The sequence below is a fragment of the Ursus arctos genome, unplaced genomic scaffold, assembly GCF_023065955.2.
Source record: "Ursus arctos isolate Adak ecotype North America unplaced genomic scaffold, UrsArc2.0 scaffold_1, whole genome shotgun sequence".
NCBI lineage: Eukaryota > Metazoa > Chordata > Mammalia > Carnivora > Ursidae > Ursus > Ursus arctos.
Window position 1 is genome coordinate 100,160,272 of NW_026622763.1, and position 21,740 is coordinate 100,182,011.

The following is a 21,740-nucleotide window of genomic DNA, read 5'->3' on the forward strand; positions in this document are numbered from 1 at the left end:
CTGACAGAAACTATCCATACACTGGGCCTCATACAGTAAACCAACAAATTCAAAGAACTGAAATCACACAGAGCATATTCTTTGACCACAATGAATACAAATGAATAGAAATCAATAGCAAAAATAGGACTAGAATATCCCACAGTGGGAAAGTAAGCACACTTCCAGAGCAGTATCTAAATACTTTTACTAGTCAAATGGCAAGTAACTCGAAGTTCATTATCCACTGGCAAGGTTTAGATCGATTTTTCTCTGATTCATTACCTTGCACTTGCCCCCACTAAAGTTCACCTGAAATCTTGTGTATTCGAGTTTTTAAAAATATTCCCTTAAATCTCGATGCTTCTGCATATTACAACTCTGAAGACCTCCACAGTACTTTGCAAATTTAGATATGTCATTAAATACTACAAGGGAATACATGTACTAGACAGCCATGGTTCATCTATTTCTCTCTCTATTCAATGTAGTCTCACAGACTCTTATAGAAGCTGTTAACATACTACATGACAAGCCCCTGTATCCCACAACACCTACCACAAGTTAACGAGGGTTCAGGACTCTGTAAATGCTCTATGCTGAACCACTCAGAGTCCTTCCCCAAGGTACTCAGATTGAGTACCTAGATGGTTAATGATAAAGTCTAGTATTATGTTTAAGACAGCCACATTAGGAAGCAGTCTTGAGAGAGGTAAAGCAGATACACCCAGAGTAGAGACAACAGGTAAGAATATCTGCGCTATTGGTTTCACAGTTAATTGCTCCTGAGGCTCAGCTTCCTCATTCCATTCTTAAAAGATTTCAATAGACAAACATGGGTAGCTGATCTCAAGTAGTAACTCTAGGTGACACAGTGCTGAATTTTTTTTTCTTATAGATTTTATTTATTTATTTGACAGAGAGACAGCCAGCGAGAGAGGGAACACAAGCAGTGGGAGTGGGAGAGGAAGAAGCAGTCTCCCAGGGGAGGAGCCTGATGAGCCAAAGGCAGACGCTTAACGACTGAGCCACCTAGGCGCCCCTGAATTTTTTTTAAGCCCCAGTTTACTTTTTAAATAAAATCTTAAAAAACGGGAGGGGGGGGGCGACACTTGGGTGGCTCAGTTGGTTAAGCATCTGCCTTCAGCTCAGATTATGATCACAGGGGTCCTGGGATGGAGTCTCGCATTCGGCTCCTTGCTCAGCGGGGAGCCTGCTTCTCCCTCTGCCTGCTCTGCTTGCCACTCGACCTGCTTGTGCATGTGCGCCCTCTCTCTCTCTCTGACAAATAAATTAATAAAATCTTTACTTTAGGGACTCCTGGGTGGCTCAGTCGTTAAGCGTCTGCCTTCGGCTCAGGGCGTGATCCCAGAGTCCTGGGATCGAGCCCCACATCGGGCTCCTCCGCTGGGATCCTGCTTCTTCCTCTCCCACTCCCCCTGCTTGTGTTCCCTCTCTCGTTGGCTGTCTCTCTCTCTCTCTCTGTCAAATAAATAAATAAATAAATCTTAAAAAAAAAATCTTTAAGTCCTAGTTTACTTTTTATGCCTCCAAATTCAGATGTTCTTTTAAGTCTGACTCATTCATGGAGATTCACCATTTTCTCCGATAACAAAGACAAAACTATAAAGTTTTTGTATACTGTTGTTCTATATGAGTACCTTGTATACTTGTAACGTATGTCTCTCTCTTTAATCTTAACACTCCCAGAGTTATAGCAAGAACAAATATTACTCCTATCTAACAGAAGAGATTCAAAAGAAATTCATCAATGCTCAAGTATCTAAAATTGAAATCAGATTAGAACTCCAGTCTCCTCTCAGACCAATTTTCTTTTATGATGCCTTTTAAAAGTATAAATTCAGGGGCTCCTGGGTGGCTCAATCAATTCAGCGGCTGACTCTTGATTTTGGCTTGGGTTGTGGTCTCAGGGTCGTGAGATCAAGCCCCACATTGGGATCCATGCTCAGCAGGGAGTCTGCTTGGGATTCTTTCCCTCTACCCCACCCCACCCCTGCTCTCTCGATAACTCACTCTCTAAGAGAAATACATAAATCTTTTTTTTAAAGTATAAATTCATATGCATCAAACCCAGTTTGTAACTTTCGACTTGTTATATGCTATACATAACCCTAAGTGAAAAAAAAACAACATTAAGTGATAACACATAAGGTACCACTAAAGTAAGATACCACTCTAAAAACTGTACCAAAAAGCATTGCTGAATACACTAAAATCAATTATCAAGAAATCATTTAAAAAATCATAAAATTTAGTACCTTTCTTTCCCATCCTTTATTAAAATTTAAAGAAGAAAAATACTGAGATGAAAAACATCTAATACAAGTACCAACTTGTAGTAGCAGTAAAAGCAAGAGAAAGAGAACTGAACGAAACCACAGCCACCAAATTTCTATGTGCAGTCATTTTTTGCCCACAAGTAATAAGAAAAATAGCCAAAACTAGAGGAGAGGTAGAAAGAGGAAGCAATGCCAAAACATAAGACAGGACCGTTGCATTTGTTCTGGAAAAGAAGAATCACCAGTAAGAATAAACCAGAACTGGCAAAAGGGTTAAGGAAGATATCGTTTTGTGCTGAGACATCAGCTAGCCCTAGTCCTCTTTTAAAGGAAGTGAGGTGAGCAGATAGTAATGACGTTAGAATCTCTGGTAGGATGCATGCAAGACTCAAAGGAACTCTGGGAAGCTCAGACCAACGAAAGACCAAACTGTGGACAAAAAACTAGAGTGAAAACCGACTTACTACTAGTGGATGCACCTATTACAGAAGAACAACCCAAGCCTTCCTTAGGGGAGGCCATACACTTCTCAGAGTGTGGAGATATGAAAATTCTTACTGATAAACAGGTATGTGCCCAGAAGAGAGGGGGGCGGGAAGACAGCATTTCAGACAGAGAGACAGCTTCAGAGAGGCCTGGAAACGTAATTGAATGAACGAATGAATGAACAAGAAACAGCCAGAGAGGAGTCTAAGAGGGAAATCTGAAAACACCCGAACAACTGAAATGACAAAAGAAATACCAAAGACCTAATTCACACCTAAACTCTGCCAACCAAACTGCATATCAAAGACAGTAATGTAGAAAGTGCTGATGTCTTTCAAAACATCTTGTATAAACTTCTAAATAGTAAGAAAATGAATGGAAGTTTGTAGAAGCCAATCAAAAATTCAATTTTTACCTGTTAGTTGGACTTCTACCTGGAAATAACAAAAAGAACTGACAAACGGCTCGCTACCAGGTAGGAGCAGCACTCTTGAGTTTGGTTCTGAAGTAAATTTGGCATCTTCCAAGAACAGTTTCCTAACCAGCCTTGTCCAAGTGACACTGTTACAGTCAATAAATATGCATAGTTTCTAGTTAACAGGCTGTTTATATTCAAATAATAATTTCAAGTAGAAAAATTATCAAACGGGATGAACCCCCCTTGGAGGATAAATCCAAGTACCAAGTAGTTTCCGTCTGTAGTCCCATTCTACAAAATGGGTAAGGCTAGTTTGTTTTTTTTTTAATTAGTATGATTTTAACTAACAGAAAGACAGCACATCACATCTGAATTGTCATTTCTAAAACTTAACCTAGAAGTTTACAGAATCCAATGAGTACAGGGCTTATTTTGGAGCATCGAAATGTTCTGAAATTAGACCGTGGCGATGGTTGCACAACTCTGTGAATATATTAAAAACGCTGTGGATTTTAAATGGGTGAATTGTATGGCGTAGGAATTACATATCTGGATAGAGCTGCTTAAAAAAATTCTGTTTTGCTTTGAAAGTGTTTCCTGCCTTCCAAAGTATTGCATAAAAAGGAAAATTCTAAAGCTGCTGCTTTTAGATCTTCAAATATGTCAACAAATAAAATGTAACACGCCAGACTCTTCCCAACCGGTACTGAAAGGTACTATAAACCAAGTGACATTTTAAAGACAAATAATCATTTGTTAAGAATGAAAAGACTCCTACGTAGAATGGAACATATTTTTTAATGCATTTACTAAACCTGACTGATAATCCAATTTCTTCACTACTTACCCATCTTCCTATTCTCTATTCTAATAAAGTAATGATGCCTTTTCCACTTCATAGTCCTTACACTGGTTAGAAAGTCAGTAACTTTTTCTTGTTTCCCAACAATGTTGTTAAATATAAAAATAAAATGAAAACCAAAAGTATTTACATAGAACTAACAACAATACTCCACAATACCTAATGTTGGATCAACTTAAGCATTTACTAACTTTTTCTAAAGCAAACAAGAATAATTAAATCCAACATGGATAATATCACTTATCTGTTCCAAAAGAAGTTCCTCTAGGACTCAGAAGGTCCAGTGATCCAAATGGAAGCACTAGTTTACTTTCTATCAAAACTTTAACATAACCTTAAGACTGAGGGGCAGATATTCTAGATATGTAGACTTGTAAAAATGTATTCAATCAACAGATGTTTGCAGTCCAACTGTGCAAAAGGCACTGATGTGTCTTTTAAGTCAGAAATATTGCTTTAAGGAAACTTTAAAATGAACTGTAGTTAACCACCCAAGTTAAAGCAAAACAAGACAAAAAATCCAAAACTATAACAACCAGTGCTTCAAGAATTTGCATTAATCAGTTTTGGCGCGACCCACTTTAAAAAGGAAAAGAAAAAAATGCCTGCTGAAGGAAAAGCAGATTGCCCTGAAGTGAAAGATAAAAACATTTAAAAATGAAGGTGGGGGTGGGGCCATACTGTTAACTCCAGGGAGGTTTACATTAATGTCCTCAGACTAGAACTCTTTACTGAGTAATTCTTTTATTCCTCATGTACAAATTAAGAAAAAATCTCTCTGCTCCGGTGGGGAACCGCATGGACACAAGTCATTTTACACCAGTCCACCAGGAGAAGCACCTCCTCCGTGTAGAGCACTTCAAAGCAGTACCTTTACCTACATTTCCTCACATTTAAGGCTTTACAAGGGTCGCACTGGTTTTTTGGAAGGGAGGGAAGAATGAGGGGACACTAAAGCCAAGACCTGTTGGGATATGGGAGTGCCAGGTCTTACTCAGCTACTCAATTACTTACCAAAGAGTAGTCTCTCCCCAGCGGTATTTACCTAACTAACTAACAACACTGGATAGTACTGGGAGGAAAATTAAGCAATTGGTAGAGAGAATAAAGGAGGGGGGACTACAGACAGGAGAAGGCAGAAGATAACAATCCCTACCCAAATTCCATCTATTCCACACTCTTCCCTGCTAAAAGAATCCTGCCTTATAGGGGGTACAAAGCCCTTCACCTCTCAGGAAGGAGGCTACTCCCTGGCCCTAAGGGATGAGTCATGATTGGGCCAAAGCCAGTATTTTTTCTCAAACTTAAGATTAGGGCCTTGAAATCAATTTAGACCAGGGGTTCACAGTCAGGAGTTCATGAACTTGGATTGAAAAAAATAATTTCACTAACCTCTAACTGAAATTTAACATTTCCTTCTATCCTGAATAGGCAACAAACCACAGCATTATTGGCAGTACCTTTGGCTTTGTACCAAGAGAAATCACAGATATTATCCTATCACATTACAATTGTTGCAGATACCTCAAAATATCATTTACACCCCTCACTGCTTTGAACAGCTGCTAGATCATGTTATTAAAAGTCCTAATAAAGAAATAAGTATTACATATTACAGCATACTAATTTAACAGTTTAAGAACTAGATTTCAATATTTGATATATTGGGGGTTTTGTCTTATGCAATTATTGTAGGAATTTAAAATTATTTTGAGGAGTCCACAGCTTAAGACTGTGAAAGGGTCCATACCACAAGAAAAGGTTAAGAATTCTTGGACTTAAAAGGTCATAAGTTTTAAATGAAATAGAGAATAGCAGCCTGCTTAATGCTTAAGTACTGTCTGACATTTACTTCAGTTACGTACACATTTCTACACATACACTGGTAAAGCAAAGGAGGGCACTTCTTATCACGGATTGAAGATCAAAAGCATTTAAAAGCCAGTGGTTTAAACTTATATTCATATGACACCATTACTCTTATTTTTGCCAGAGGTATGCCCTAGCTCTCCCCAAATAAGAGGTATGGTGAGGTATGCTGAGCATCCTTCAGGAATACTTTTGCTTTCTGTATTTAAAAAAAGAAAAAAAAAAAAAAAAAAGGCCCCATGGGGCACCTGGGTAGCTCAGGCAGGAGAGCATGCAACTCTTGATCTTGGGGTTGTGAATTCAAACCCAACACTGGGCAAAGGGCTTACTTTAAAAAAAAAAAAAAAAAAAAAGGTCCCATCTTTGCCTTCCTGCCTCAAATGTGATGGAATGAAAGACTTCAAGCCATGACAGAGCTATCTGGTTATTTAGGAGAACCACTTGCTGAGAGCGGCAGAGCAGAAACACAGAGCGTGAGCCTTGCGGGAACCACTGTGTATCTGAACCACGTTGTATGAGGAAAAATAAACCCTGATCTGTTTAAGGTCCAGTTAGTCAAGTTTTCTATTATTTGCAGGCAAAATGTTCCTATCAGAAAAAAGAGTTATTATGGATAAGGTAGCCAAGAAAGGCCTCTTTGAGGGGTAATATCTGAGCCAAGACCTCATGCATGAGGAGACAGATATGTAAGATCTGGAAGAGCATTCCAGGCAACAGGGAGAGCCACTAACAGGTGAAAGAAGAGCTCACGTCAGAGCGGTGGGCAAGAGCCAGGACAGACAGGAGTCGTATGGAGCATTCTGATTCTTTGACCAAATGCTATGAGCACACACACATCTCTCTCTCACACACACAAGAACGTTTTCCAAGTTAATACAAAGATAAGAGACAGAGATCCCTCATTTAAAAACCTGGCTTTAGGGAGTGGCTCAGCCAGTTAGGTGTCAGACTCTTGATTTCATCTTGGGTTGTGGTCTCAGGGTCATGAGACTGAGCCCTGAAAGGCTCCTCGCTGAGCAGGGGTCTGCTTAGGATTCTCTCTCTGCCCCTCCCACCCCGCTGATCAGCACGTGCACTCTCTAAAAAAATAAAAAATAACACAAAAAATTAAAACTTGGTTTTAGATACAAAGCTATTCCTTGTAGCATTAACAATAGTTCTTTAAAAACCTGACAAAAGAATTAGGTTAAATAAATTATGGTAGAGTAAATATAAAGCAAACAAAAAAGAGTAACAAAATAGGAAAATGTTCATCATACAATAATATGCAGAAAAACATAATATGGACGCATTTTTATTAAAACAAAAGCTAGAAGAAAACACAGAAACGTCTGTACTAGTTGTATCAGGTAGAGATTACAGATCGGTTCTTAATTTTCTCTTTATGTTTTTCTTTATTCAAGTTTTAACTATCACTTAGTCTGTACTTTATTATCAGAAATAAATCAAAAATTAAAAGATGCTCACTAAATGTAATGTGGCACACTGGATGAGATCCTGGAACAGAAAGGCACTAGGTGAAGAAAACTAAGGAAATCCAAATAATGTATAGGGAGTAATAATGTATCAATACTGGTTCATTAGCTGAATCAAAAATATACTAATCTTAAGATCTTAGCAAAAGGAAAACTGGGTAAGGAGTACAAGGTAACCATCTCTGCAACTTTTTTTTAATGAATCTAAAACTACCCTTTAAAACGAGATTTGTTTGTTTTATGTTTAAGTCCACTTACCTAAGACTCTTCAAGAAGGCAAAAGTACAGACAGTAGGAGTCATCACTAAGGAACAGCAGGCAAAGGCAGACAGGGCATTTAGGAAGAAAAAAGAGATTGTATGTTGAAAGTTGAGGTCCAAAGTTTTGTACAGTATGTCTGCCGGGCACACAACAGGCCCTCACTTGTTGCAGAATAAGGCTCTCACTTATTTTACTATTTTCAGAAACAAGAGGTTTAAAGTATCTTCTTAAAAGGCCTTATTGATCCCCTCAACTAAGGAGAAAAGTGCTGAGAATATACTTTTTAAAGTATCTTTAAGCTACTAGAATTATCACGTTCGTAAAGCCATGGGATGCAAGCCTTCGCTCAGAACTTACCTGCTTAATGCTCAATTCTAGCAGTTTTGCAACTCAACACATTAAAAGCTGGGGGAAGCAGGATGGGACACACAGAGTACCTCAACATACAAGCCCACCAACCAGTAAGGAAAGGGCAAGGCTCACTCACTATACAAAGCAACTAATTCACTTAAAAAGCAGGCCATTTCGGACTGTCCAACTGCCAATAATAATGCTCACTAATGATGGCCTAGAGTCAAGCACAAAACGCATTCGCAATACTCTGAAAAGTAGCCACATGAAAAAAAAATGTGTTTACTGCATTGACCTTTTTTCAGCAGATTTTACGTGTATTTCTTTTAAAAAAAAAGTTGCGTGTTTTTAAGCTTTTTATTGATTAAAAAAACTTTTTTTAGATTTTATTTATTTATTTGACAGACAGAGAGGGAGAGAAAGAGCACAAGCAGGAAGAGCGGCAGGCAGAGAGGGAGAGGGAGAAGTAGGCTTCCTGCTCAGCAGGGAGCCCAACACGGGCCTGGATCCCAGGACTCTGGGATCATGACCTGAGCCAAAGGCGGATGCTTAACTGACTGAGCCACCCAAGCACCCCTAAAAAAATCTTTTAAAAGAGAAAACAGATTTATCCTCTAACAATAAAAAAACATGACCTTAGAACTGGATAAAGGAAATATGGGATATTCTTTATACTACTTTAATAACATTTTTATTTCTGAAGTTATATAAAAAAAACTTAAGCCATATCACACATTATACTGAAATTATTTGTAGTCAAAAGGGCTATAATTAGCAATGATAGAACCTCTGTACCTGGATCAAATATACTTTCCCCCAAACCTTTTCAAAACACTTCACGTTAGTCCAGGTCAGAGATATTTTTCCATTCAATCTTTAAAGTACCATTTTATTTATTTTAATTTTTAATTTTTGTTATTATTAACATGTGATGTATTATTTGTTTCAGGGGTACAGGTTTGTGATTCATCAGTCTTACACAACACACAGCACTCACACCCTCCGCAATGTCCATCACCCAGCCACTCCATCCCTCCCACCCCCCTCCACTCCAGCAACCCTTTGTTTGTTTCCTGAGATTAAGAGTCTCTTATGGTTTGTCTCCCTCTCTGGTTTCTTCTTGTTTCATTTTTTGTCCATTACATTTACTAACACCTAAATTATGACGTCTGAAAAACAATAAATTCACACACTGTTAACTGTAATTTCATACATTTATAGCAACTGTGAAAATAAGTCATTTAAAAAGAACTATTATATGGTTCTTTTCTATAGAATAAAAGCTACTATTAAACTCCTTCTAGGAGCCAATACCCTAATCAAAAAAATTGTAACATAGCAACTACCATTTGATCACCTCACAGAGAACAAGGCACCGTGCTAAGCACTTCTCTCTCACTAAAAACTCAAAAGAATTCTATATAAAGTACAATTTTTCTATACTTTACACCTTAATAATTTGGCCAGGACCAAACCACCAGGAAACCAGAACCCAAATTCATCCTGCTGATGAGTCCACCCATACTGTCAAATGAGCTCCTTCAACCCTTCAACTCTACCACTCAGGGAATTCCAAGATGTTATCAGAGAAATCCATCTCCTCAAACCTATCTTTTTAGATAGACTATCAACAAAGGAAAGGAAAAGCTTCCTCTCAAAAAGAATAGTTAACAATAATAACGCCAAGAAGCACTTATCCTTTACCAAACACTGTTTTAAAGTTTTACGTAGTAACCAATTTAATCCTCACAACAAACCTAAAATAGGTATCACTATCATTCCCATTTCACAGATGCACAAACTGAAGCCAAAATAAAGTGACTGACCCGAGGTCACAAAGTTAATTTTATCACAGCCAGGGTTTAAATTAAATCCTCCCAGTCTTTGCTCTTAGCCACTTATACCAAATTCCTTTATCATTTAGACATTATCACAGTATCTTTTAAGACAGATGTCATTTCCAATTCCTATGAACCAAGGAAAGGCAGCATGTCAGACTCTGGAGCAGGAGTTGGCAAACTATGGCAGACAGGCCAAATCTGCACCACCACTTCTTTTGTAAATAAAGTTTTATTAAAAGAAAGGCAATGGCTGCTTTTGCCCCGCAACAGCCAATTAATTACAACACAACAGAGACTACATGATCCACAAAGCCAAAAATATTTGCTGTCTGGCGCCTTGTAAAAAAAAGTTTGCTGACCTCGGTTCTGGATGGCAGTGTATAAGCCTTCCTCTAAACCATCCAAATTAATATACATTTTTTTCTTCATCATTATAAATAAAAACAGCTGCAGCTACCATTCAAGGATACACTACTTATGCTACTTATGTTAAGATCCTAACACCAACCCATTTTATACAAAAGAAAACTAAGCCTCAGAGGGTAAATGACTTATCCAAGATCACATACACAGAACAGGGAGGATCTTGTTTAAATCAGAGTTTCTGGCTTCAAGGCCCATATCCTTTGTATAGGGCACTGCCTGCAAAATATATAAATGTGTACAGCCATGAAAAAGCAAGAGTGTTTATGAAAACTGACTAAAGTTTCATGATAAAAATGCCAACTTTAAAAAGAAAAATGTTCATGTAAATGTATGCATGGGTATTAACTGGCTCATACTTTCATCTTATTTTCCATTATACTGTATTTATGTATTTCCTGTTATTCCAATTGGGGTTATGAATAACCCAGTGATACTTAAAGCATAGGAAGACTATGGTACATTCTCCCTACGTAAAGTTATGGGGCAAAAAACTCACTTAAATTAACACAGAAAATAAAAAAAGCATCTAGATTGTATTTATTTACTCAGTACCTCCCTGGCCACTGAAAAATTCTACCCTCTTCTGAAGCAGACTCTCATCCACCCTCAGTACACTTCTCGTCTGGAATGTCCAACTCTCTTCTACTTACCCCCTTACCCATCCATCCCCAGCCCACCTACCTCCCCATTTCCCATCCCTCCTACAGTGGAGATTAATCTATGTACCAGTGAGCCAAGGGAAGGATTCGATAGGGGTTGGTTGCTGTTGCTATTATTCATTCAGCCTTTTCTTATTATTCTGATCCCATTCATCTCCCACACCACTAGACTGGTCTACATCACTGTTAGACTATATTATACATATTTATAGTGAAAGCCACATCAGAAAGATAACAAGGAATTGAATTTGGAATTAAATGTGATCAAGTATATACATGGATGAAGGTTTAACTATTCTCAGAAACATCTGAGTAATACTTTTACCTAACAGCTACTCACCTGATAAGACATCTGAATAATGTCTTAAAATTCAGTTTAAGAGTCTTTATGGTTCCTTTTGTTCCCAACTTTATCTCCTTCCCTAATGAAACGATAAACTCAAGGCCAAGGACCACATCTTACATATTTTCCTAATCCTAAATCTTGACTTAGGGCTTTAAATAAGTATTCAAAAAGATTTATAATACATACCATTTTCTTATTATTCATACACATTAATTCTATGTCCACTGCTAACCTCAGACTACCTACGCTGAGAGCACAGACACCTTACAGGAGTATTTTTCTAGGTCTGAGTATTGCTAATGCAATTTAAGCAACACCTCTAAAAGATAAATGCAGCAGTTGCTGAAAGCAGCCTAATTCCTTCCACTGGACCATGACTCTAATACTGGACTGTAAAACAGACATAATTGCAGAATGTTTTTTTAGAACCATTGTTTTACTAAGTCTCTGACTATATGTCCCTTAAAAGAACTACAGATGAAGCCATTCCTAACTTTAAAACTCTTAATATGGAAAGTTCCCAAATCTTTTACTATCGCATTAAAAATTTAAATAAACTCAGGAGGCATCCGGCAAAAAGTTCTAAGTATTTCTAAATATAGGACACTCTGAAAAGTTAATTGTGCATTATGAATCATCTTATTTTTCTTTTTTAGTAACAAGAACTAACGCACGCGGAATGGAAGTAAACGCATGAGTTGAGTTGAAAGTCCGTCCAACAGAAAATACTGCTATTCCAGCAAACATTAAGTTTACCGATTCCTTAGCTGATTCAAGAACTATAAATTGAGTATCACTTAAAACCAGTGCCACAACAAAGATCCCAAATAATGGTTTACTATCTCTTCCATGATTCCTTTCAGGATACTTAGTTTGTGTAACGAGAAGATACCTGGAGAATAAATGGCATGGCCTAATATACAGGCAGCTGAAAAGTAATATTAGATGGTTCAAAGAGGCAGAAGCAGATTATCTTACAGTGCCACACCAAAGGCTGAAATTCCCCAAGTCTTACCTCATAGGAGCAACTGGAAGGGCAAACTTTTCAAAAGACCGGCTGAAGAGTAAGGTTAAAAAAAAAAAAAAAAAAAAAAAGAATGAACTCTGCAATTAACAGTTTAGTTTTCTGAGAAAAGTATTTTGAGGTCAAAATGTGTAAATTAACACCGAAGTTCCTAATGACAGTTGAGAAATAATTAGGAAGCTAGTCTGATCACAGAGCTAAGAACTACTGAAAGCTTCTCAAAAATCAGCCTAATTGTTGCCATCTACTGGGAGAAAGGCAGAAATGCTTGTGGGTCTGGAATGGAGGGTAGACTTCAAGTCTAATGCCCTTGAGACTAGGCCGCTCTCCCTAGGTGGATACAAGACAAGGAAATACATGTTCAATAAAGGAAAAATTAGGAAGCTGTACGAATGCCTTGAATTAAAAGACACTCTTGTTGCTTAGTGTAGTAAAACACACAGCCTTCACAAACGTTTTTATTCCAAAGTCCACGAACCCCCACAAATTTTGTGTATACAGCTTTAACAGGTGTAAGTCATGAACGTGCACTAACTGCTAGCATCTCTATTTCCACATAGGAATAAGATGAATTCAAACTGCAATCAGCAATGTCTACAATACTCTAGAAACAAAAGTTGCTGTAAGAAAATTAAATATTATTGCTACTAGACCCCTGAATGAAATAGTATTCTCTGTATCTTTAGTTTCCCTTCAGCCACCAGCTAACCTCATTTCCTAATTTTGAAATCCTGTTTTGTGTAACTTTTATAAAAGTAAGAGGGATAACAAATAGTCTACTATGACATCAACTGGAGTGTTAGGCAAATATTTTACTAAGACATTTAAGTTGATTAAACAGCCAATATTGGGGTGCCTGGGTGACTCAGTTGGTTGAGCATTCAACTTTTCATTTTGGCTCATGATCCCCGCATCAGGCTCTTTGCCGAGCATGGAGCCTGCTTGAGATTCTCATTCTCCCTCTGCTCCCCTTCCCGCTCCCCCCCAGAAAAAACAAACAAAAAACCCCAAAACACAGGTAATATTAACTTGCACTTTTTAAAAGTATATAAATACTGGGACGCCTGGGTGGCTCAGTCAGTCAAGTATCTGACTTCGGCTCAGTTCATGATCTTGGGGTTGTGGGACTGAGCCCCACATTGAGCTCCCCACTCTCGGGGCTCCAGAATCTGCTGGAGGTTCCGTGCTCACGAGCTCTCTCTCTCTCAAAATAAATAAATCTTAAAAAAAAAAAAAAAAAAGTATATAGGGGTGCCTGGGTGGCTCAGCTGTCTGTCTGCCTTTAACTCAGGTCACGATCCCAGGGTCCTGGGACTGGGCCCCGCGTTGTAAGCAGGGAGCCTGCTTCTCCCTTTCGCTCTGCCCCCCACCCCACTTGTGCTCTCACTCTGTCTCTCTCAAATAATAAATAAAACCTTTTTTTAAAAAAAGTATGTAAATACTTAAGCCACAATTTGCTTTTCTTCAAACACTGTGTTCTTTTTTTACTGCATTAGATACTTAGCAGAAGTTTCTCTTTTATAAAGAGGGCTGACATTACTGAGAAACTCAAAAAATCCTATATTAATTTTCAGACAGTACTCTGAATTTAAAAAAAAATGAATAAACAATAGATGAATGTGTTAAGACAAAATGCTGCCAGCTTCCACTACAGGGGAAGAACTCTGTGACTGAACTGAACAGAGGAGCAAAAGGAGTCATTTAGACAGCTCCTGCTTATTTAACAGAAGTATTCTAACTACGAAGTAGGGAAACTAAGCAAGAAGTTTTACCTCCATTGCTTCTTTCACCTCAAAACTTACCAGAATAACCCCGAGAGTATATAGTCCTAGAAAGGGGAGCCATTTCACAGAAAGATAAGCTCTAAATAAGATCTGAAAGCACTTTTTCTTTATAGATCATTTACAAATTAAGTATTTCTGTACACTTTTTTCATGTCGTCACTGCCTGTTCAGGGATCAACAATAAACTCAACATGTCTATTTGTTAAATCTAATTTCTTAATTTCTCCCATTTAAGAACCTCAATCGTCACAGCCTGATTTCCTATTTCATAAATGTGGACCCTCTACTCCAAAGGGCCAGTTTATCTGACCATTAGTCCCTCACCTCAATTACACCTTTTTAAACTCCCCATTCTTCTCTCTCTACCCAAACAACTGAGGCCAGTTCAAGTCCAGGGACTTGAAGTCTCTCCATGAAGTCTTCCTCAACCTAGTCAACTTCAACCTAGGACTGAATCTCTAAGCTTCCGAGTATCCACTGTGTAAAACTCAACTTTGTACTTAACAATATGCACGATGTTAAATGTTGTGTTCTGTCACAGTTTGAACTCACCTACAATAAAGTACCACATCTCTTCAACATAAGAGATACCATTTTATAAATCTATTATCCCATTTTATAAATCTATTTCTCCTCAGCATTTTTCAAGAAGGTTTGGAACCAGAAATGCACATGCATCAGTTGCTGAGGAAATATTTGCACAATGAAGGCACTTCCAACACTTTATTCAGTAAAGCCAAATTTCGCGCCCTAATTTATCAGTTTCTTAATTTAGATTCTCATATCAGGCTTTCTAAATGTAGAAAACCTGCATTTAGAATGTCTACAGGATACCTCCCTATGCTAAACACTATACTATATACAGTTACCAAGTAAGTTCAACAAGGTAAGTGATTTTCTTTTTTTTTTTTTTAAAGATTTTATTTTATTTATTCGACAGAGATAGAGACAGCCAGCGAAAGAGGGAACACAAGCAGGGGGAGTGGGAGAGGAAGAAGCAGGCTCATAGCGGAGGAGCCTGATGTGGGGCTCGATCCCATAACGCCGGGATCACGCCCTGAGCCGAAGGCAGACGCTTAACCACTGTGCCACCCAGGCGCCCCAAACAAGGTAAGTGATTTTCAACGAAATGAAACCATGGCACTCAGGACAAGAACCTTCTGTATTCCTCCCAGCAGAGACCTGGCACACAGTAAGCACTAGATAAATATGTATTGATAAATACATTTTTACCTGCTAGTAAACATAATTCCCAAATGCTAAACCTAAGGTAACAAAGTCAGTAAAATAGTCTAGTGCCTTAGCAATCCCTTAAATGGGGATTTTCATGAGCTTAATTCTGAAAAATTTATATTCTCAAATCCTACACTCAGCTACCAAACCCTGAGAAATGAAAATAAGCAAGCTGACAGCAACTATGGCAAACGGTGCTACTATTATTTCACAATATAGTTCCTCAATGTGTCACCAAAACAAACTCTATGACTCCTGTGTATAATGAAGGTCAGGAGCCTTGTGCCAGCCATCGTGGCGATGGGAGAAAGAGCGCTTTATCACAAGAAGCCAAAGATCTAGTTAAGAAGAAGTAAGCGACTAATGATGTAAGACAGATGGTGAAAGCAGTAACTAAAACTAATAAAATGTTATGGAAAGGAGAAGTGAGGAGTAAAACTACAGGACGTACTGGAAAAAAGCGAAGCGTGTCTCTGCACCTACAAGAGACACAAGATGAGGGAAGGGTGTCGATCCAGGCAGACTAAACAATCAAAGTCCAGGCAAGAAAGCTGAAGTTCCTGGAGTGTGTTCAGAGAGGAACAAGCAGCTCAATCTGACTGCATGCAGCCAAGGGTGCAAAACAGACAAGATTACAAAATACTGGGGCCATGGCAGAAGTTACAGCATGTTCATGTATTTACTATTTACAAGGCTACTACAAGCACTTGGTTTTCAGGAAGATTAAAAAAAAGGGGGGAGGGAGAGGCCCTCCATATGATCTCCACGAACCTGCTCTCTAAGGACACAAGGCAGCTTAAATTACAACTCAACAGTGAATTTCAGACGGGCTAGCTGTAAAAACTCATTTTGGGTTGCCAGGGCATCACACATGTTTACCAGTATAAGGACTTCAAATTGAGTTAATTTGACCTTAAGAAGATACAGCACAAGGTACATCTATTTATTCAGAATGCTGCCCACGGGTGGAATGAGTAGGAGTTTTGAAGTCAGGGTAGAACTCATTGGTTATGACAGCCAACAAGTTGATTAAAATACACATTGAAATGCTGTAACTTCAAGTCTTGAAGACTTGCTGATAGACACTTCAGCTTATAAATAGCCTTCAAAATCCACATATGGGTAATAACATCATATTTATAGAAATAAATATATCCTTTCTAAAAAAGAAACAAAGAAACTAAACAAAAATGATGTATAAAACTCAGTTGCGTACTTAACAAATACACGCATCGTATCAAAATATATTTAAGGCCTGAACTATTATATGTAAATAAAGGATGATTAAAGAACATAAAATGGCTTGTCCCCATTTTTTAATACATGACTTAAAGTAACTTGCAGTCTCTAAAACACATATCCAACAGATTAAAAAGAAAACTCCCAAAATCTTTTTTAGCATCAACTATGATTCAAAATGTCTGTCAAAACAAATAAGACGTTAAAGCATTACAAATTATTTTCACCTACAGCAATATTTTATTCTCACAAAACTTGTTCCTTTAATAAGCATTCAAAGATTCCTTAATACAGGCCAGACACTGTGCTGGAGGGATAAAAAAGGAGGAAGATGGACTTCAAAGAATTCATAATCAACTAAGGAACACTATCATATCCTCAAAAATTTTCAAGTCTATATATGTAACAGAAGTATGTTCTAGGTAGAAGGGTGTTAACAAATGAGGCTGCAATGAACCAGTGAGGAAGGGCCCTGTGTTCCAATCTAGCTTTGTAGCCTAATTTCCTACATACAGTGTCTAACATACAAATGACAATTAAATCCAGGTTAGGTGGCAATAACCACACTTCCAATTAGGCACTTGAAACTCACAAAGGTTAAACTATTCGCCCAAGGTCACAAAGAAAAGACAGTCAAGACCACTACCGAAGTCTCCTACCTTCAAATCAGATGTTCACTTGAACAATGAACACTGTTCTCTCATGAAAGAACAGAGTGGCAAGCAGTTTTTGTTTTCACTCTAAACCACTAACATGACTTTTTAAATCAAGCAGAGCTGCAAAACTATTACCAATAGCTTCTGCAACATGACAAAACAGGTAGGTCTGAATAATGGACAAGTTCCTTCTTCTTCTGGCCAATCCAGTTTAATGAAACTTTAAGAATCACAACCAAAATCTGAAAGGCCTCAGAGAAGAACTGTGAAGCAGACTTATCTCAGCCTAGGAAACAACTTCTCTTGCCCATAACCTAAAATCAGTAAGTTAGGGTATTAGATTTAAAGAACTGCATTGTTAAAAATATAGGACACTAGCCAAGTTAAATTTTACTTAAAAATCAAGAGACTGGTTCAGCATCAGTATATTTACTCTAACAGTGAGCACCCACTGTGTGTCAGAGTCACCTAGCCAACCAGGTAGCGATTATAGAGAACAACTGGTAGGGGTTTACACCTTCAAGAAATCTCTATCACAGCTGTTTGAACTATACAGAGGAACTAAAAGAAAACACACAAATGTAAAGCTAATATTACATGTTAAGAACTACAAGCACCAGGATTATATAACAATCTATAGATTCTATTTATTGTGTAAATATCCATCAACTGCTTTCTCACTCTTCCACCCTTTCCAGGCACTCGTGGGCACAGCAGTCAGGAAGACATGAAGAGGCTGTGATCACAAAACCAAATAGCATCTTGAGGAATCTGTTGAGGCTAAGAAACCTTCCAAGCGGGAAGACTGGTTGCGTAGTCAGCAAGACTAGGCTAACATTACTGGTTTGGAGTGGGAAGGAAAATGGGTATTATTTTCAATCAGGCGTATGAGTGCACCTTCATGCAAAACACAGTGATACAAGATAATCCTTGACTTCGGGAAGCCTATAATACAGTCGGGGAAACAAAAGCAACATATGTCAACAAATTTAGCACTATAATCCCAAAATGGAGCTTATTTAGATAACCAAGAAATAAAAAGGAAAGATCATGGGGTAGAAGTTTTTGAGGAAGTTGATAGGGAAGGGGTGAGCTGAAGTGAACCTAAAATGATTTTAATAAAGGAAAAGTGCATGTCAGGCTGGCAGGAGCAAGAACATGAGTGAAGAGGAAAAGCAACAAAAAGGTTGCTATTTCAACTTGAGTCCATTGAATTACCTCAGCAAACGGAAAAATAAAGGGGCAACTGGTATCCTATTTGCTCAGAAAGATCCTCACCCACCCACTTAAAAGAACTAAAGAATAAATAAAAATAAACAAAAAAATCCCCCTAAATCCTGTAAAGAAAACAGATCAAGATTTGGTAATATTTTCCCTTAATTGTAGTCTCTGACATCAGAAAGTCAATTTCATAAGAGCCACAGACCAGAACAGGTACATGTTATCAATAATAAAAATGTAAAGAAATTTCTCTAAGCATGATTAACAAATTTATTCAGTAGGGGGTATGGTGAAAAAGTATCTAGCATGCTGATGCAAAAAATAATAATAATAAAAAATAAAGGAAATTGGGCCCAAGTTCCACTACCAATTTAGCAGGAGTTTCAAAATGTAAGTTGCCGTAACTTCATATCTGCAACCTACCTTACATCAAGGTCACCCCCCATCACCACCACTGGTGAGAAGCTCTGTGTTTCTAATGACCTCAAAATAGCTAATGTAATTTTCTAAAACTAATGATAACATATTACACTTATTTAGCAGTTTGTAGTTTTTCACAAAGCCATTATATCCACTGGGTCTCAAAACCACCCGGTGAGGTAAAACACTCATTACCCATCCCTATCTTACAGAGGGTGCACCAGGGGTGCCTGGGTGGCTCAGTCAGTTAAGCGTCTGCCTTCCCCTCAGGTCATGATCCTGAAGTCCTGGGATGGAGTCCCACATCAGACTCCGTGCTCAGCGAGGGTCTATTTCTTCCTCTCCCTCTGACCCTTCCCCCTGCTTGTGCTCATGCTCTCTCTCCCTCAAATCATTAAACAAAAATCTTAAAAAAACAAAACAAAAAAACAAAAACACCCAAGAAACTGGAGACCAGATAGGGTAAGTGAATAGCTCAAGGTCACACAGCTACTAACTAACAGTGTGTGAATTCCCAAGCCTTTGTTTGTCTCTTTGCTGGGATGATGTGCTTAAAATAGAATCATAAAATCTTATCCAGATAACATAAATCCCGTAATCTTAAAAGTTAGAATGGAGGGGTGCCTGGGTGGCACAGTCGTTAAGCGTCTGCCTTCGGCTCAGGGCATGATCCCGGGATCGAGCCCCACATCAGGCTTCTCCACTAGGAGCCTGCTTCTTCCTCTCCCACTCCCCCTGTGTTCCCTCTCTCGCTGGCTGTCTCTGTCAAATAAATAAATAAAATCTTAAAAAAAAAAAAAAGTTAGAATGGAAAGGTAAATATTACTTCAAATTTACTTTGCTAGGTGAAAACACTGATTTTACACTGGCTTAGCATACCCCTAATTTTTAAAATAATTACTTGAGCTTAGCAGCTTCTGGAACTCTAACTGCCAAAAAGTATTCTAAAACTTTTAGAAAGTAAATGAAAAACTAAAACAAAAAGCCTGTTCACTGACACAAACTAAACAGTAACCGTCAGCTCAGCGGACTTACAAACCACTCAAACTCCTTAAAAACTCGAATCGAATAGAAACAACATTAATTACATTCTACACTAATTACACGGCAATTCTTAAATCCTTATGGATACTGGCACACTCATAGAAAAGCAGATGTGGACAAAGCCCACAAACTCCAACCATGTTAATATGCTCTCTTAAGCGTAAAATAAATGAAATAAAAACTCCCCAAACAATCTCACAAAGATGATGTAAAAGCCACACTAATTCAACTTTTCTGGGCCTGAACATGGAGCAGGGTTGTTTCAAAAGAAAGAAATTTTGTTTACTTTAAAATTCACACTTAGTATTGATCTCTTTGCATAATGTAAATATGAAAGTAAACCTCAATAAAACCATCTGCAACTGATTGTCTCTAAACCTGATAATGCCATTCCTCAACCTTAACCTCCCCCCCAACCCCCCCACCCCCGAGTAAATGCGACACACAAACACACACAGGCCTCATATATAGGCCTCTTGCCTTTTTTCCCCCAACAACTAGGACCTTTGTTCCAAGCGTCGGTTTTTTGCCCCACTCAATAGCTCTTTCAACCTTCTACCTTATATTTTTTGTTTTGTTTTGTTTTTAGAGAGGAGATCCTCAGCCTCAACTTTCTGGGTCTTTAAAAAATGAAATGCCAAAAATATCTACAGAGAGACTGGAAAGGAATAGAAAGTTGAACACAGCACTAAAGGGCCTACAAAACGGAGTAAAGCCCGGGGATCGGGTGATTTGGCAGCCCAGGCAAGATCCGGGGAAGGCCGACTAGGAAAGGAGACAGCAGGGGAGTAGTTAGACGTCCACTCAGAACACGTTCACTGCGCTATTAAACGTACCCCCGCACCCCTCACACACGAACATTTACTCACTGACACAGTCCCTCCTTCAATTAACTAACAAGCAATTAAACTCTACCCACCTTCAGACACGATGCTTAAGCTAAACGTCCCCAAAGTGAAACGGCGTTATCAAATACAAACAAACCTGTCTCGAAGCTTTAGGAGCAGCCCCTTCCGTTCCCTCCTTACCACACAAGGGTAACCAATTCCTCAATTCCCTCCCGTCCCCCCAGCAGTTCAAATGTGTTAAGTTATTTCCTCCCGATTTGCATGTGGTTTTAAATCTTTATTAATCTTTTTCCCTGTAGAAAATTAAGGATTCCTGTTATTCTGAGGAAGGAAAGGATTTGGGATTTTCCAACCTTCGTTATCTGAACTCCCCTGTAACTTGTTTCTGAACTAGAAACCCACTCACCATAGAGAGGAGGATGGAGGAGGGTGAACTGAATGGACAAACGATATAATAGATTTTATGTAATCCACATATAAATAAATTAATCGCCTGACTCGCTCTGAATGCTAATACGATTGGAGTGACAATTGGTCCACCCCCCTCCCAAATCCTGGACCCCCACCCCCGATTTCCATTCTGATCTATTTAGAAGCATGCTCTGCTCTTGTCAGCCAAGTTTCTCGGCCTCTTTTCCAGACCCCCTGCATGCCCGTCTCTTCGTCATCCTCACTCAGCCTCAACTTCCCACGGCTAAACTGCCCAGCGCAGACCCCGTCTCCGGCCTCGCCCGCCCACAACCCTCCCCCCTTGGCAGGAAACCCCTTACTGCGGTCTAAAGTCACTCCGGCCTCTCCCTCCTCTGACCCTCGCTTCCCACAACTGTTGTCACTCGAGCTGCTCCCTAGTTTCCATTTCCGGGCCGTCCCCGGCCCTGGAGCCTCCCCTCTCCCGGTTTCCGGGCCCCCCATCCCATTTCCGGGGAACCCTTGCCGTCTTCACACCCCCCACCTGCACTTCCGGCCCCCCACTTTCTCGCTTCCTAGACGCCCTCCAA

The 21,740-nt window shown here is 38.9% G+C and overlaps 1 protein-coding gene across 50 annotated transcripts in view; it reads right to left on the reverse strand.

The window, feature by feature from the left end:
* The window catches only part of TRIP12 (thyroid hormone receptor interactor 12), a 140,523-nt gene that overhangs the window by 117,088 nt on the left and 1,695 nt on the right, over positions 1-21,740 (reverse strand). For 11 of the 50 annotated variants that reach the window (XM_048214142.1, XM_048214137.1, XM_048214139.1 and 8 more), the window contains exon 1: positions 21,513-21,638. The exons of 24 other annotated variants lie outside the window; for them this stretch is intronic. The gene's annotated coding sequence lies outside the window, so the exon portion shown is untranslated. Of the gene's footprint in view, positions 1-7,647; positions 7,694-12,288; positions 12,326-21,148; positions 21,177-21,512; positions 21,668-21,740 lie in introns of those variants that run through there. 15 more of the 50 variants (XM_048214134.1, XM_048214140.1, XM_048214113.2 and 12 more) reach the window with 7 other exon arrangements.